Source organism: Myxine glutinosa, chromosome 1 (genome assembly GCF_964187855.1).
Source record: "Myxine glutinosa chromosome 1, kmMyxGlut1.1, whole genome shotgun sequence".
NCBI lineage: Eukaryota > Metazoa > Chordata > Myxini > Myxiniformes > Myxinidae > Myxine > Myxine glutinosa.
Window position 1 is genome coordinate 407008677 of NC_136261.1, and position 19189 is coordinate 407027865.

At 48.2% G+C, this 19189-nt stretch overlaps 1 protein-coding gene across 1 annotated transcript in view; it reads left to right on the top strand.

Annotated features, from left to right (window-relative positions):
* Positions 1 to 760: 760 nt before the first annotated feature.
* LOC137419780 (NACHT, LRR and PYD domains-containing protein 12-like) overlaps positions 761 to 19189 on the top strand; it is a 294580-nt gene continuing 276151 nt past the window's right edge. Inside the window, exons 1-2 of the mRNA XM_078770462.1 lie at positions 761 to 872; positions 1073 to 1152. The gene's annotated coding sequence lies outside the window, so the exon portion shown is untranslated. The remainder of the gene's footprint in view (positions 873 to 1072; positions 1153 to 19189) is intronic.

Here is a 19189-nt window from a genome sequence, read left to right on the forward strand (position 1 = left end):
TCCCCTCCAAATCTCCCCCATCTCCCATCCCTTTCAAATCCCTCCCCTTGTCCCTTCCCTCCTAAACTCCCCCCTAACCCCTCCCCTCATAAACTCCCCCCCTCGCCCCTCCCCTTTAAATCTCCCCACCCTCATTTCTTCTCCATTTCCCCCCTCCCACCCCACCTCCTCAAAGCGTCCTCTCTGCTTCTTCCCCATTCCAACTCTCACCTCCATCTCCCCCAACCTTCTGCCTCGCTCTGCCCCCTCCTCAAATAACACCGCACTGTGCCTCACCCAATCACCATCAAACCTTTTGACCGCCCCATCCTTCCCTTTCTCCGAGCTATTCTGAAATCTCTGACACACCTCCAACAGTTCTCCCTACCTCTTCCACCTCTTCCACGTCTTACCCTACCCCTCCCCCCCCCCCCCCTGTTCTGTATCCGATGCTCCCCCTTCCTCTTCATTAACGGCATGGACGTCAAACATCCGGGGCCTTCGTTCAAACTTAACTGATATCTCCATACAGGTTGCTTCTGACAAACCAGACGTGATCTGCTTAACAGAAACTTTCCTCCTTCATGATGTCTCTGATTCCTTAGTATCTCTCCCAGGTTACTCCCTCCTCCGGTATGATAGACCTGAGCCTCGTCCTGGAGGTGGGGTCGCTATCTTTATCAAAAACTCTATTTCTCACTCGCCCTGCACTGCACTCTCTCCACCTCACCCCCAGGAATACCTCTGGCTACGGCTTCCCCTTCGCTCCCACCTCTTGTTCATATGTGTGTTGTACCGTCTACCAAACAGTGATGACTCCATCTACATCTCGCTGTCTGATAATATGGACCAACTTCTATCTACTCATCCAAACTCTCTCTTCCTCATATGTGGTGATTTTTGCGAGCCTCGATTCTGTATACAAAAAAAACCAAAACAAAAAAATAATTTTATATGCATTGTGGTTGATTATTATTCAAGCTTCTCTGAGGGTCGCTTTACGAATTGGTTGTTGAAATTGTAATTGATGTTATAACAAGTGATATTATACAGTATACACAAACAATGTTTGAAATGTTTTATTACAAAACAGAACTTGCCGTCAAGCTCAGGATAAGACAGAAGAAGGACTCGTTTTTCCACGTTCCGTGTGGCACGCCCTCACAGGTGCAGGTATGAACCTTCCATTTACCAAGTTCAGTCATCTCTACCACATCGAGGAAAGGATTCTTAACTGATGATGTGATGAGGTTACTGATTATGTGAGTGAAGGTAAAAGGTGTTAACAGTGAGTCCAAGCTGGTGCTGTCTCTCTTTACGTCCGCAGCGGTTATTTTTTTTCAACTGTTTCTGTCTGTTTGTTTCTTTGTAAGAAAGATGTAAAAGAGTTGTGGATGGATTCAGACTAATTAGGTTTTGGTGAAGGTTTGAAAACGGAGTGTTTGAATGTGTGTGTGTGTGTGTGTGTGTGTGTGTGTGTGTGTGTGTGTGTGTGTGTGTGTGTGTGTGTGTGTGCGTGCGTGTGTATGTGTGTGTATGTGTGTATGCATCTGTGTGTGTGTGTGTGTGTACATGTGTTTGGGTGTATGTATTGTTACGTGCTCCTCCCCAAACCGCGGTCACGATGTACCTCTGAGCCCCGAGAGGAGTCACGGCAGAAAGATGTGTTATTCTGTATGTCAAAGATCAATGGTGAAGCCACACCAATTGTTACCAACAAACAAATATTGTATTAAGTATAACAGTACAACAACAATAGTAATCAATAATATTGTACAACCAATATATTGTTACGGATTCGGTGGTCGGCACTCCCGTTACCAAGGGGGGGTTAATCCCCTTGTCCTTTAAGCTGGCCGTTCCTCCAACCCTAAAAGTTATAACGCTCCTTCCGATCGGAAGCAGCCAGGGTGATTGGTCAATGAAGTCCCAAATACCTGAGTGCTACCCCTGGCCGTGAAACAGGGAGATAACTTCTGCTCGGACCGCGGACAAGATGGAAATTGCCGAGCGGTTTAGCAATCCGAAGCCCGAGCCATTAACAAGAAGACTAACCCGATTCTGAGTGGTTCTAATCGTGCCACGTATACTCAATTGAGAAGAGACGAAAACGATCGAATGAGAGGAAACCAAAAGGTAGGAAGAACAAATATGATTTATAACTATACTAATAAAAGAGGAAACGAAAGAAGGGCATGTACAAGAAGAAGAGCAAAAGGACACAGGGCAAGCTTACACAGTCTTAAATATCATGCCCAGGACAACACAAACAGACTTACATGAAAGGGGAATAGCAGGAAGGAAGGTCCAAGCAGATGTGCCAGCGTGGGCTCCGGCCCCGGTTCACGCTCCACTCCGGTCCACGCTCCACTCCGGTCCACGAGCCGGTTCCGCGGCGAAACCCGGCAGGCAGCGCTGTTCATTGATTGTTGAACGCGAGCGGACCTTAGTTATTGGGGTTCATAAATGGGGGAGGGAGGCTTTGAACGTTCCTGACGCGCTGATGTTCGGCAGAAGTCCCAGCTAGAAGTTGTTCATGCACGCAGCTCTCACGCCAGCTCTCTCTCTCGCTCCCGTCTCATCTCTGTAAGTAGTCCCACGCGAGCGCTTATATCATGCGCTCGCGTATCAAGCCGCGTGCTTTTAGGACACACCCACCAGTGAGCTCGCCTCGGCCCTGGTTGGTCGCGAGGGCTCACCGACTCAGCCCTTAACCGGGCTACGCCTCGCTCCAACAACTCCTCCCCCTTTTTCTCCGCTCCGACCGCATGGTTAATGGCGTCTTGAGCCAGGCAGCCAACGCTCCTGGCAAGCAAAGGAACACAATTTATAACTCCTCCCCCTTCCTCTCCAGCTTGACCGCGTGGCTAATGGCGTCTTGAGCCAGGCAGCGAACGCTACTGGCAAGCAAAGGAACACAATTTGGAGGGAGGCAAGCCACAAAATGAACGGGATTGAACAAGGGGCCTAGGTTATTTGATTAATGCAACGCAGAGTCAAACTATTGGAAACAGAGCCTTACCTGAAACACATACTAATGAAATAACTGAAGAAGTTCCTGTGGTATCCTACGTGTTGCAATATGGACTAACTAGGGTTCGACCTTTGACCTTTGGAAGATGGGGATATTTACAGGGAATTTTTTACAAAGTGAAGGTTCTAAAAACCGCAACACAGCACCCTCCCTTTCTCCAGGGACATCCTGGGCCGTTTCACAAGGGATATATTTTACCATTATATGTGACACTTAGGTGTGGTTACCCTCTACTTTTAACCTCATCCTGAGTGCAACATGTTTAAAACTAGATATGTCCCGCCTGCTGCATTGCATTCTACCTAACTGACTCACGCCCACAGAATAACCGAATTCGGAATTAATTTTCAAACTAAACATTTACGGTGGGGAGCATTATTTACAAAGACTAGTACTACTATTTGGATTATTTACACTAAAACCCAGGACCTGTCTTTTGGGAGACAAAAAGCAGATGGTTTAAAAAGAGGAAAGGCCATGCACTGCACTGTACCGGTACACCATACGCACATGCACAGAAATGCATAATCAGTCATAAATGCACTAAAAAGCACAAAAAGCACCACCAAAGCACCACAATCAGCACCATCCAGTGCACAGTCATACAGTTTGTATAATAATGAACTGGCGTCTTCTCTGCTGGGCCGATGTTCTTGGCTGCTGGGCCGATGTTTCTAGGTGGCTTGGTGTTCTCTGCTTGCGGCCTATTTGGTCATAAAAAGGGCACACAACGCGTCTGCTTTTTAATTACTGCCCACAGGGCCAACTAAGGTGGTCCACCTGCTTGATGCTGGCAGCAAAGTCCCGCTTCCAGCAGAGGTGCCAGGCCCCAAAACGTGGGGTCCATACATGGTGCTATGCTACAGAACGTGTGGTTCATACGGTGCATCAGTGCAGGCCCGAAGCAGCGGAGGTGCGGGCACACAACTGCGGTCACCTGCGCACTCCCCCTGGGCCCAAAATAAACAATTCCATGAGTGGGGGAAGGAGGACAAGCAAAGCAGTGGGGCAAGATCACAAGGGTACACATTAACACAAGGTAATGCAAGGTGAGGTGCCCTGGAGAGCGAGCAGAGAAAGCTCGTCCCCAGCGTACATCCCCCCCCCCCCTGTTACCTAATCTACCCTTGCCCCTACCCCGTATTTACACAATGTACAACTTTACAGATTTCTTCTCTAATGTCTTGTCTTCCCCATTTCTCTCCTAATACCAAATTCGTCATCAATCCCAATTTCTCATCACTCCCACCTAAATCAAATTTATCATTAATCCCTCCTAAGGAGGAAGAGATTGAATCCAAACAATGTCACCCCCACGTCATGATGCATCTCACCATTCCTGGTGAGAGTCCTGTCACCTTAGTGAGTGGATGCGGATGGTGCGAAGAGATTCTCAATCCTAAACTACCTTCTAAATGACATTAACACACTTTACACTACCCGGGGCCTTTCCCTGCCAAACCATTGGCCATCTTTACTCTATGTGGTTCTAAGAACCGAACTCCCATTGAACATACTGTGGCGCTCACCAATTTGGGGTCTCACTCGACCAATTCTACTCCCCGTGCCCTCGCACAATTTCAGGGCTGGGTCGTGTGGCTCCCCTTGCAGGTCTACTTACCTGCGCACCTCCGCCACTGCAGTTGCCTCCTGAGCTTACCTGCTCCTCACCCTAACCAACCTGGGGGAAGGCCCTCTGGCTCTCTCACCCCCTACCGCCCTCTCTGGCGTCAGGCTACCCGGGTCCATCCTCCGGATCCTCGGGCCCCATTGAACACTAACTGGCTCCCAGAGCCTAACTGCGGCCTCACCTGGCCGACAGACTAACAGTGGCGGAGTGCCCAACCAACCATTCTCACTAACAGGCCACACGCCCAGCCAATTTATCTCACTAATGCACCCCTCAAGCAGTACTCTGCTACTCTCGCACCACAGATGCCAATATCCAACCTCAATTTACCTACTCCCTCTACCTACTTTTAAACTACCCTCCCCGGGTACTCGTGAGGGGGTCCATCCTTCCCCTATTCACACCTTCGCACCATGCACTCCACTCCATGTATTCCACACTCCCACTCCACACCATCCATTCCAGACCATTTATTCCAGACCATTTATTCCATCCAACCATTCTCACTTGCCACCATGCAAGTCAATCACCCAATGCACAATCACACCTTTCACAATACTCTGCTCAATGCACTTTCTACACACACACACAGCATTCACGAGCATTGCCTCTCAAGTCCTCATTTCAACAATCTCACCACAAAGAACTTCCATACCGCTTCCTCATTCAATAAACAACCACAAACTCACTGCATCATCTAATCGACCTGGTTTTCCCTCTAACTTAGTGCTTTCCTGTCATCATCATCATGTCGCCCCGCCATTACGGCGTTGGTGTTCAAATCTTGTGAACCCGCTTGTGGCTATACAGTCCGAGTGCCGATTTGCATCGGCGTCCACAAGTTGCACAAATCCATTTCGAGTCAGCAGGCACCGGTTGCCACTCGCGTTCCTTATGCTTTCTGCGGGTTTCTTTGGCGGCATCTATACGACCCTTTTCCACGGAGTCGCATTGTGTATGGATCAAGATATGCCATTTCGGTCGATCACTGGACAGAGCTTGTAAATTGTCGAGCGGGATGTCACATTCTTTCAAATGTGCACCCAGTGTATCCTTGAAACGCAGTTTGGGCCGGCCCACTGATCTCTCTCCTTCGTGCAGTTCTCCCATAAAAATAAAACGTGGGATCCTGTCTGCGTCCATCCTCAACACATGGCCGACCCAATGGAGCTGGGCCTTTTGCAGGGTGCATGTGATTGATTGCATTTCAGCTCGCTCGACTATTTCTGTATCCGGCACGAGGTCGGATCAATGGATGCCTAGAATTTGTCGTAGGCATCGGGAGTGAAAGCCATTCAGTCTGCGAAGGTGGCGTGCATAGCAATTCCAAGATTCGGCTCCATACAGGAGAGAGGGGATGACAACTGCTTTGTACACGGCCAATTTTGTGTTCACTTTGAGCCCACGTTCTTTCCAGACTCTGCTGTGGAGTCGGGCAAACGAAACACTCGCTTTGCGGATTCTTTGGTCGATTTCCTTGTCCATGGTTGCGGTATTCGATAAGCACGTGCCCAGGTACGTGAATTATTTTGTGACTGACAATACGTGACCCCCGATCGTAATTGCTGGTTCAACGTACGGGCTTCCCGGCGCTGGTTGATACAAAACCACGGTCTTTTGCAAACTGATAACCAGACCAAACGCCTCCATGGCCTCAGCAAAATGGTCAACGATACGCTGCATTTCCTCTTGTGTGTGGGCAATCAAGGCTGTATCATTGGCAAACAGCAGGTCACGTATTACCATGGTCTTGGTCTTTGTGTAGGCTTTTAGACGTCGGAGGTTGTAGAGGTTATCGTCAGCACGAGAACGGACGTGTACGCCAGGCTCCAGATCATTTGAGGCACGCTCGATAGCTGCCGCTAGATAGACCCCAAACACGGTTGGCGCAAGCACACAGCCTTGTTTTACTCCCGTTGTAATGCTGAATACGTCCGTCTCATCCCCGTCTACCACCACTTTGCCTCTCATTTTGTCGTGAAAACTCCACAGCAACTTGATGAAGTGGTCTGGACATCCATAGCGAGCAAGAAGTTTCCAGAGTGCGTCTCTGTTCACCGTGTCGAAGGCCTTCGTCAGGTCGACAAAGACCATGTACAAATCCTGGTTTTGTTCCATTGCTTTTTCCTGGATTTGCCTCGCTGCGAACACCATATCAATTGTGCTCCTATTTGAACGGAAACCGGACTGTGATTCCGGAAGCGTTGCCTCACTGATATTGTCCACCAGTCGATTGAGCAGCAGTTTCGCGAAGACTTTGCCTGTTATGCTCAACAACGAGATTCCGCGGTGGTTTCCACAATCTGAGCGATCGCCCTTTCCTTTGAACAAAGTGATTAATTTTGTGTCACGCCATTCTTGAGGAACATCCCCGGCCTCCCAAATTTCATTGAACAACACCGGCAACGCTGTAACCAGATCGTGGCCTCCATACTTCAACAGCTCGATCGGAATACCGTCCGAACCAGGGGCTTTTCCACATTTGACCTGTTTCACAGCTTTTGCGATTTCGTCTGGTGTTGGTGGATGTGCCAGGTGATTCTGAATTGGATGCTGATCGATTTTGTTGATCACCGAATCATGATCTATCGATGATCTGTTCAGAAGGTCGGAGAAGTGGCTTCGCCAGCGTGCAAGGATTAGCGATTTGTCAGTCAGTAGTTCACCGTCCAGTGTCTTCATTGGGAAAGTACCGTTTCGTTTGGGTCCGTAAACCGTTTTCAGACCGGAGAAAAAGTTGTGGTACTCCTTTCGCTCTGTGTAGCCTTGGATCTCATTTGCTTTCTCGGCCCACCAAATATCTTTCAGCTTATGGATGCATTTGGTTGCATCACTATGAAGAGTTCGGAACTGCTGTCTACAGCGCGACTGCCGGTCGACAGTGCTTTCTGGAGGGCAGCGTTTTTCATGTCCAGGAGCTCACGTAACGATTTATTAGATTCGTCAAACCAGTCATTGCGTGTCCTCGTTTTTGATGGAATTGTGTCGGCCACAGCCTTCAGGACAGCCTGCTTGAAACTTGACCATGACGAGTCTACCATTTGAGACATTTCCATTGAGACTTTATCTACATACTCAACGCAGAGAGATTCGCTTGTCACCAGTTGACGCACATCGATTCTCGGCTGACGCTTTTGACCAGCAGAACGATGTTGCCGAGCGATTCAAAGTCGTAACTTGATCCTAACCAGCAGGTGATCTGTCCAGCATTCGGCTCCATGCATAACGCGTGTTAACTTGGTGTACCGCAGATGCTTTTGGCGCACGATCACATAGTCCATCATGTGGGAGTGTTTTGACCGAGGATGCTTCCAAGTTCCTTTGTACTTGTCGGGTTGCTGAAACATGGTGTTCGTGATTGCCAGTCCAAATTTTGCACATGTTTTGAGAAGGAGGTTGCCATTCGCATTCACATTTCCAATACCATGGAGACCAATAACGCATTTCCAGGCGGCATGGTCTCTCCCAACCCTGGCATTGAAATCCCCAAGGACGACTATTTGGTCTGATTCCGGAATCTTGGTGAGGTTCAAGGATAAAGTCTGGTAAAAGGTCTCCTTTGCTTCTGCCGTTGCCTGTAGCGTTGGCGCATAGGCTGATATGACAGTAGCGTTCCGAGAGAGGAGAGGAAGCCGCATGTAGATAAAGCGTTCGTTAACGGCAACAGGTGTCGACATCATTTTTTTGGCGATGTCGTCGCGAATAGTGAAAGCTACCCCTGCTTCCCGGCGTTGTCCTCCGGGTAGTCCAGACCAAAAGAACGTGTAGCCACTGGAGGCCTCGCGCAGCTGGCCTGAACCGGAAAATCTGGATTCCTGAAGAGCTGCAACGGCGATGTTGTACCTTTGTAGTTCGAGACCAGTGAGAGCCGTTCTGCGTTCAGGTCTGTTTGCGGCATCTAAATCCAACAACGTCCTAACATTCCACGATGCAAAAAATAACGAAGACACAATGGAGGCCCACCTCTTCCTGCACTCATCAAGAGCAGTCCGTCCTTGCAGCTTTAGGACTGCACCGTCATTATGGCAGCCGTTGATGGGTCCCAAAGCGCCCTCCCGGTAGGATAAATGCCAACATCGGCCCCAGGGGTGAAAACCGGTGCTGAGAATATCGAATATCGAACACAGGTGCTGCTGGTTAATGCAGTGACTCGCTGTCATTGTTCCAGTAAGACCGGACATCCGCCAAACGAGCTCTTAACGTCGCTGGGCTGCAAACCCCTAACGATGATGATGTTATTTAAAGCACAGTTTTATGGCCGGATGCCCTTCCTGACGCCAACCCTTTTAGTCGCCTCTTACGACACGCAGGGATACGGTGTACCTGTTCTAAAACCTGGGCACACACAGCAAGGAAGTGGAAAACAGAGAAAAGGAAAGGAAACCAAGCTAGCACCTACACCGCAGTGCAGGGATACGCCTTTCCCGCCAAACAGGGGATCTGTGTATATGTACCCCTGTTGGCATCGGTGATTTCTTGACCTTTCCTGGGGTCAGGCGCCTCTAACCCTACCTACGAAGATGTTACTAACCCTCGCTAGCTCGGAGTACTCTGGAAAAAGGAAGATTTTAGAAAGATAGGAAGACAGAGTAGAAAAAGATGTACATACGTACAGTAAGACAGCTAAGGAGGTAGAGGGAGCTTGTCCCCTCACTCTGGTATAGACCAGCTTCCCTGTCACCCCTTATACTATTGCACATCCCTCGTCGTTATCAACCATATAATCTACCTACGTCCCCGCTACAGGTACAATGTCACTACTTAACTCTCATGTCTCCTAGAGTCATTTCCAAACCCTAACATTATCCAAACCCTCCTGGCTAGGTTTTCACTGCCATAAACCCATAAACTAAAGCTCATGTGCCCCCAGGTGAGGCGAATGGTAAAACTACCATTCGCCATCAATACATCATATACCATTTGCCATCAATACATCATATACCATTTGCCATCAATTTCTCTATCCAGTCCACTGTACTATGAGTCTCGGTGCATCAATGCATTTTCACAGCTCGGCTTCGAAAAGCCGGCTATGTGGGCGGATGGTCAGTCTCCTGTGGTTGGGTCCATCCGACATCGATTCTGGGGAGGAGGTTTTGTCGGGCCAAGGCTCCAAGCACCATCCCGGCGCAAGGCCTTGCGCTCCCAAGCGCGATGGCCCAGCCTTGCCCGGCCGGAGCACCGCCACCACAAGGGGGCGCCGCTCCACACCCTTCTTCTTCCCCTCAAACCGGGCCGCCCGCTTTGCCTAACAAAGCGCGGCACCGACCATGGAGGGCGGGCCCCGGCCCGAATCGTGCACAGCGCCCCATGCAGGAACGACGCAGTCACGATCCCGGCCGGCTCCCGCAGCACACAAAGAACACCGCACACCGAGAGCTCGCGTCGGCTACCTTTCAGCCTAAACGCTGTCCCGGTCAACGTCGATGCCTTACCCGCATGCTCACACCATGCGTTTCTTCTCTTACTCACACATTCTCGCGCGCCAACGCCTCTCATACAACCCATACATTCCCTGCACTCTATCACCACACTCTCTGCCATGCACACCACCCAGGCACACTCACACACTCCGTTACACACCTCTCTCGCGCACCTTCTTGCGCACACTTTCCCGGTACGTACTCCGTACCACTCATGGGGGTGCACTCTTGCATCCACCCATTCAGTGCACACCTACCCACCACGGGTGTGCAATCCCTCGTCGCACACCCAATGACGCACTCCACAACCAACTCAAGTGTGCCTCGTCACACACGCTCCTCATCCGACTCACACTCCTGGTCACACTCACTCCTACTTCCACACTCTGTATCGCTCTCACTCTCTGTGTCGCATTCATCACATATACACTCCGACGTGCGTTCGCTCTCGCACTCGGTATCACACTCTCGCTCCGGCGCCCTCTTCTTCCTCACATGCGTGCCATTTCTACTCACACCACGCACAAGGGACCTTCCACAAACGCCGGGGTGCTGTCTCGATCCCAACCGCACGAAAAACCCTCTCGCGCCAAACACTTTTCCGAAAAATCTCTCAGCCCCATATCCAGCCCGACTCACCTTCGGGATTCTTCTTCTTCGCTCCACCACCTGCAAATCTTTATTCGGGTTAATAAGTATAGCATCAGGATGCGAATACAGACTTTGAGCAATTTCCATTCCTTCCTCCAACGAGTGCTTTTCTATGCCCGCCGTCTCTCCAATTTCAATTTCGACTATAATTAATTCTTTAATTTATTTTTCCATTTGAATGAATTCTTTTTCTTTTTCCGCCACTGCATATGAATTTGCCCTGTCCAATTCGGCGGCCGTCGGGTTTTTCACACCCCAAGTCACGATTTCTATCCCGGTCCACCTGGCTGTGCCATGCTCGGCGTCGCTCAACCCGCGCTCCTCTGGTTGCGCTACCTCATCGCGTACAAATGCGACCTCCTCACCCAACTTGCGGTTAACCTCCCTCTCAACTTCCCTCGTCTCATACCTGGCATTGTCCCTCGCCAACCCCTCATTAATTTCTTTGGCTTGGCCATTTACGGCCTCCAATTCGCCCCCTAATCCTCCCAATTTGACCTCTCGGCCCCCAATTTGGCTTCCCAATTGCTCCCCCATTCTTTGTTCCAAATTACTCAACCCGTCTCTCAATCTCCCAATTTTGTTTCCCATATTATTTCTCAATTCCCCAAATTTGCTTTCTAAGTTATTGGTGTTGCCCCTTGCTTCTTCCCTCATTTGATCCCTCTTTAGCTCTGGTGTTGGGCTAGCGGCTAGGGTGCTATCTTAGGATCCTAGGATCCTGGGTTTGAATCCCGGTCGATCGCTGAATTAACGCCAGGGGGGTTGACTCAGCCTGTCATCCTTCCGAGGTCGGCTAATTGAGTACCAGTTCACTGGTAATTCCCTGCTTGTCGTAAAAGGCGACAAAAAGGGTTGGTGGCAGGAAGGGCATCCGGCCGTAAAACATTGCTTCAAAAAAAGGGGACCAAAAAACAACAACAACCACGGTCCCTGAGAAAGGCCACCCCTGCTTTGCGGGGGAAAATGGCCTCTAAAGGTGGCTTACCATCCATGCCATCATTTCAGCCATAAACAATTGGACGTCCCCTGGTATCGCGGGCTTGGCTGCAGTGGCCACGTGCGAGGCGCCGCCATTTTGTGTGCCTGCAACCCCCACGACCGCACCTTCTTCAACCTCCTCCATTCCTCCCACTTCTTCCCTGGGGTCTTGGTTTGACGCTAACTCCTCCTATTTTTTCTCCTCATTTTCCCCCACTGGCATCCGATCGCCTTGGGTATCCATGGCACGACTCAATTTGGATGTTAAATAAAAATTTTGGCCGCTCGTAATTTTGACCAAATTTTTCAGATGTTAAAAATTTGGTTCGGGTCCAATCCCACTCCTGACACCAATTGTTGCGGATTCTGGGGTCGGCACTCCCGTTACCAAGGGGGGGTTAATCCCCTTGTCCTTTAAGCTGGCAGTTCCCCCAACCCTAGAAGTTATAATGCTCCTTCCGGTCGGGAGCAGCCAGGGTGATTGGTCAATGAAGTGCCAAATACCTAAGGGCTACCCCTGGCCGTGAAACAGGGAGATAACTTCTGCTCGGACCGCGGACAAAATGGAAATTTCTGAGCGGTTTAGCAATCCGAAGCCCGAGCCATTAACAAGAAGACTAACCCGATTCTGAGCGGTTCTAATCGTGCCACGTATCCTCAATTGAGAAAAGACGAAAGTGATCAAATGAGAGGAAACCAAAATGTAGGAAGAACAAATATAATTTATTACTATACTAATAAAAGAGGAAACGAAAGAAGGGCATGAACAAGAACAAGAGCAAAAGGACACAGGGCAAGCTTACACCATCTTAAATATCACGCCCTGGACAACACAAACAGACTTACAAGAAAGGGGAATAGCAGGAAGGAAGGTCCAAGCAGATGGGCCAGCGTTGGCTCTGGCCCCGGTTCACGCTCCACTCCGGTCCACGCTCCACTCCGGTCCACGCTCCACTCCGGTCCATGCTCCAGTTCCGCAGCGAAACCCAGTAGTTCATTGATTGTTGAACGTGAGAGGACCTTAGTTATTGGGGTTCATAAATCGGGGAGGGAGGCTTTGAACGTTCATGATGCGCTGATGTTCGGGAGAAGTCCCAGCTAGAAGTTGTTCGTGCACGCAGCTCTCACGCCATCTCTCTCACGCCATCTCTCTCTCTCTCTCTCTCTCTCTCTCTCTCTCTCTCTCTCTCTCTATCTCTCTATCTCTCTGTCTCTCTATCTCTCTATCTCTATCTCTCTCATCTCTGTAATTAGTCCCACGCGAGCACTTATATCACGCGCTCACGTATCAAGCCACGTACTTTTAGGACACACCCATCGGTGAGCTCGCCTCGGCCCTGGTTGGTCGCGAGGGCTCACCGACTCCGCCCTTAACAGGGCTACGCCTCACTCCGACAACTCCTCCCCCCTTTTCTCTGCTCCGACCGCATGGTTATGGCGTCTTGAGCCAGGCAGCGAACGCCACTGGCAAGAAAAGAAACACAATTTATAACTCCTCCCCCTTCTTCTCCAGCTTTACCGCGTGGCTAGGGGCGTCTTGAGCCAGGCAGGGAACGCTACTGGCAAGCAAAGGAACACAATTTGGAGGGAGGCAAGCCGTAAAATGAACGGGATTGAACATGGGGCCTGTTATTTGATTAATGCAACGCAGAGTAAAACTAATGGAAACAGAGCCTTACCTGAAACACATACTAATGAAATAACTGAAGAAGTTCCTATGGTGTCCTACGTGTTGCAATATGGACTAACTAAGGTGCGACCTTTGACCTTTGGAAGATGGGGATATTTACAGGGAATTATTTACAACGCTTATTATTTTACAAAGTGAAGGTTCTAAAAACCGCAACAATATATTTCCTATGATGGTACCATCAGGTTCGTACAATATAACTCACTGTGCTCCAAGTGAGCGAAAAGAAGAACTTTCCCCAATGTATCTATTCCGGCATCAAGCCAAAGTCGATCCGCTCCAGCGATCGTCAGAATGATATCCAATCGAGACCAGAATCCCATTCGGATGACAGTCACAGTCCCACTGCCAAAGCTGCGCAAAGGTACCCTCAAGGCGACTGGGAAATCCCACCCTCGGGTATGGACGTTCCACGGCTCCAAATCGGCGAACCGCAAATTTCCCACTCAAAAGTCACGTGACACACGCACACCAGATTAACATCTGAATGTGGTGAAAATGGTTGAAACGAAGTGAAAAACCTTGAGTGATGGGCAAAGCGCGCGAGTCAAAATGGCCGACGGCCCGTTCTCGTGGCGTAACGGCACTCCAACGATTCTCTTCGGAATCGACCGTAAAACCTGACACGCAGGTTGATCTGTCACAGCGATAACAACTCTGTTGCAGGAATCCCTTTCCCGGGAAACCCAAAGTTCACTTGTGACCCTCATTCACCAATCGTTCGCTCCAGACCTCAAAGCAAATAGGCTTCGTGTCTGACTCACACGCTTTACCTTGTCTTCCTCCTCTTCCTCTTCATCGTCGTCCGGGGCCGGTTTCTTTTAAAACGTTAACTTTTTTACCTTTTGAAAATAGTAACCTCTATTTCCCTTAAACGACAACAATAATAGTACATGCAATCAAAAATGTTTACAGTGGATGAAAACCACAACAAAGGAAGTGACGAATCTGTAACACTTCCCCCCCTCAAGAAAGAAAGTTTGAACATCGTGAAAACTTTCTATGCAGGCAAAAACTCTATTAACAAACAAAAGTAAAACTCACACTCAAATGATCAATTCACATGAGCAACAATAATTAATATTCCCAAAATAAAGCAACAAAACTTCCAAACAGCCTACAGAAATTCCCAAAGTTAGTTCACTCTGGACAAAGCATCAGCAACGACATTGTCCCTGCCCTTTACATGCTCAATTTCCAAGTTGAACTCCTGCAAAGCCAAACTCCATCTCATCTTCTTTGATTTTTCTTTTTCATTTTTTGAATGAAGGTTAAGGGGTTGTGATCAGTGAAGACTTTTATAGGAAAGGTAGTAGTTCATAGATACACCTCATAATGCTGAAGCGCTAGCAGGAGAGCAAGGGTCTCTTTTTCCACGGTGGCTTAATTTGCCTGGTGTTTGTTAAACTTTTTGGAGTGTAGCACACCGGGTGATCCACTCCATCCTCATCTTCCTGTAATAGAACTGCCCCAGCCCCCACATCACTTGCATCATTGGACAACTTGAAAGGTGCTTGAAAATCCGGGGCTGCTAGGACAGGAGAGCTCATTAATATTGCTTTGACGTGGGCAAAGGCAGCCTGACATTTGTCATCCCAAACAAACTTGGCCCCTTTCCTCAGCAAATTCGTTAAAGGGGCTACCACATCCGAAAAATTCCTGCAGAACCGCCGGTACCAACCAGCCATACCCAAGATTCTGATAAGCTCCTTCTTCCCTTTTGGAATTTGGAAGCGATCAATGGCTTCTATCTTCACTGTCACCGGTTGCACCTGACCCTGACCTACTACATGGCCGAGGAACACCACCTGTGCCTTTACAAACTCACTCTTGGATAAGTTGATGGTCAACCCTGCCTCAGTCAGTTTCTTGAAAAATGCCTGAATTTGTTTAATATGATCTTCCATGGTCATAGTCATAGTTAACAGTGAGTCCAAGCTGGTGTTGTCTCTCTTTACGTCCACAGCAGTTATTTTTTTCACCTGTTTCTGTCTGTTTGTTTCTTTGTAAGAAAGATGTAAAAGAGTTGTGGATGGAGCCAGACTAATTAGGTTTTGGTGAAGGTTTGAAAACGGAGTGTTTGAGTGTGTTTGTGAGTGTGTGTGTGTGTGTGTGTGTATGCTTGTGTGTGAGTGTGTGTGTGTGTGTGTGTGTAAGTGTGAGTGTGTGTGTGTGTGTGTGTGTGTATATGTGTTTGGGTGTATGTATTGTTACGTGCTCCTCCCCAAACCCCGGTCATGATGTACCTCTGAGGCCCAAGAGGAGTCATGGCAGAAAGATGTGTTATTCTGTATGTCAAAGATCAATGGTGAAGCCACACCAATTGTTACCAACAAACAAATATTGTATTAAGATCACACAAGAATAACAGTACAACAACAATAGTAATCAATTGTACATCCAATATATATTTCCTGTGATGGTACCATCAGGTTCGTACAATATAACTCACTGTGCTCCAAGTGAGCGAAAAGAAGAACATTCCCCAATGCCTCTATTCCGGAATCAAGCCAAAGTCGATCCGTTCCAGCGATCGTCAGAACGATATCCAATCGAGACCAGAATCCCGTTCGGATGACAGTCACAGTCCCGCTGCCAAAGCTGTGCAAAGGTGCCCTCAAGGCGACTGGGAAATCACACCCTCGGGTATGGACGTTCCACGGATCCAAATCGGCGAACCGCAGAATTTCCCACTCAAAAGTCCCCTGACACACGCACACCAAATTAACGTCTGAATGCGGTGAAAATGGTTGTTCCACGGCTCCAAATCGGCGAACCCCAGATTTCCCACTCAAAAGTCACGTGACACATGCACACCAGATTAACGTCTGTATGCGGTGAAAATGGTTGAAACAAAGTGAAAAACCTTGAGCGATGCGCAAAGCGCATGAGTCAAAATGGCCGATGGCCTGTTCTCGTGGCGTAACGGCACTCCAACGATTCACTTCGGAATCGACCGTAACACCTGACACGCAGGTTGATCTGTCACAGCGATAACAACTCTGTCGCAGGAATCCCTTTCCCGGGAAACCCAAAGTTCACTCGTGACCCTCGTATGCCAATCGTTCGCTCCTGACCTCAAAGCAACTAGGCTTCTTGTCCGATTCACTCGCTCCGCCTTCTCGTCCTCCTCTTCCTCTTCGTCGTCGTCCAGTTCTGGTTTCATTTAAAACATTAACTTTTTTACCTTTTGAAAATAGTAACCTCTATTTCCCTTAAACGACAACAATAATAGTACATGCAATCAGAAATGTTTACAGTGGATGAAAACCACAACAACGGAAGTGACGAATCCGTAACACTTCCCCCCCTCAAGAAAGAAAGTTTGAACAAAGTGAAAACTTTCTTTGCAGGCAAAAACTCTTTTAACAAACAAAAGTAAAAGTCACACCCAAATTATCAATTCACATGAGCAACAATAATTAATATTCCCCAAAATAAAGCAACAAAACTTCCAAACAACCTACAGAAATTTCCAAAGTTAGTTCACGCTGGACAAAGCATCGGCAACGACATTGTCCCTGCCCTTTACATGCTCAATTTTCAAGCTGAACTCCTGCAAAGCCAAACTCCTTCTCATCTTCTTTGATTTTTATTTTTCATTTTTTGAATGACGGTTAAGGGGTTGTGATCAGTGAAGACTTTTATAGGAAAGGTAGTAGTTCCTAGATACACCTCATAATGCTGAACACTAGCAGGAGAGCAAGGGTCTCTTTTTCCACGGTGGCTTAATTTGCCTGGTGTTTGTTAAACCTTTTGGAGTAGTAGCACACCGGGTGATCCACTCCATCCTCATCTTCCTGTAATAGAACTGCCCCAGCCCCCACATCACTTGAATCAATGGCCAACTTGAAAGGTGCTTGAAAATGCGGGGCTGCTAGGACAGGAGAGCTCATTAATATTGCTTTGACGTGGGCAAAGGCAGCCTGACATTTGTCATACCAAACAAACTTGGTCTCTTTCCTCAGCAAATTCGTTAAAGGGGCTACCACATCCGAAAAATTCCTGCAGAACCGCCGGTACCAACCAACCATACCCAAGAATCTCATAAGCTCCTTGTTCCCTTTTGGAACTTGGAGGCGATCAATGGCTTCTGTCTTCGCTGTCACCGGTTGCACCTGTCCCTGACCTACTACATGGCCGAGGAACACCACCTGTGCCTTTCCAAACTCACTCTTAGATAAGTTGATGGTCAACCCTGCCTCGGTCAGTTTCTTGAAAAATGCCTGAATTTGTTTAATATGATCTTCCATGGTCATAGTGTGGATGATGACATCATCCAGATAAGCCTCCACCCCTCAAGGTCTGCAATAAGCTTATTAATCAGCCATTGAAATGAAGCAGGACCGTTTTTCAATCCAAAGGGAAGAACCTTGTACTGATACAACCCATTTGGTGTGACTAACGCCGAGATTTCCTTGGCTCTATCAGTAAGAGGAATCTGCCAATACCCTTTCAGCAAGTCAAACTTAGTAACAAATTTAGCTGGGCCTATTCTATCAATACAGTCATCAATCCTCGGGATGGGATATGAGTCGGTCTTGGTCACTGCATTAACCCGTTTTAAATCCGTACAACAGCGAAAACTGCCATCGGGTTTTGGAACCAACACACATGGTGAGCTCCATTCACTGCTGCTTGGTTCGATGATGTCATTCTCCAACATATACTGAACCTCCTTCCGAAGATACTCCATCTTCACAGGGTTCATCCGATAGGGGTGTTGCTTCACAGGAGTGGCTTCCCCCACCTCAATATCATGATATACCAAGTCAGTACGACCAAGTACATCTGTGAACAAATGTGCAAACTCAAAAATTAGGCTGGATAGTTGTCCTTGTTGTTCCCTCGTCAAATGACCTAATTTCTCATCTAAGTTGCTCAACACTTCCGTGTTCGTCAATCTGGGACAAGCCTGGTCATAAAAGTTATCAAACTTCACACCGGCATCAACCTCTGGATTCCCTTGCACCCCGACTACAGGCAAGACAGGTGAGACAAGAACCATTTTCTCCACAGGCTTCCTCTCATAATATTTCTTCAGTCGGTTGACATGACACAGCTGCCGCTTTTTCCGTCGGTCAGGAGTTGTCACCACGTAATCTGTTTCATTAACCCTCCTTTCGATTGTATAGGGACAAAAATATCTAGCCTGTAGTGGCTGACCTGGAACAGGAAGCAACACTAACACCCGGTCCTGAGGACTGAAATTTCTTATCTGAGATTTCTTGTCATGTCCCACTTTCATTTTATCCTGTGTCACTTTCAAGTTTCTTCTCGCAACTTCACAAGCCTTTGTCAATCTGTGCCTAACCGTTGACACATACTCCACCACTGTTGACTGTGACTCCTCCTGTAGCCACTGTTCTTTCACAAATTTCAATGGTCCTCGCACTAAGTGTACAAACACAAGTTCAAAAGGACTGAATCCCAATGACTCCTGAACGGATTCCCTCGCAGCAAACAACAATAAGGGTATTCCTTCATCCCAATCCTTGTCGCATTCAAAACAATACGTTCTGATCATATTCTTCAATGTCTGGTGAAACCTTTCCAAGGCCCCTTGGCTCTCGGGATGCTAAGTACTTGATCTTACTTGCTCCACTCCCAATAGGTGTAGCACTTGCTGAAAAAGTGTTGACATGAAATTGGAACCCTGATCAGACTGGATGACCTTAGGTAGGCCAACCAAAGTGAAAAATTTAATCAAGGCCTTCGCAATAATTGCCGCAGTAATTTTTCTAAGAGGCACTGCCTCTGGGAACCTTGTGGAAGCACACATGATGGTCAACAAATACTGA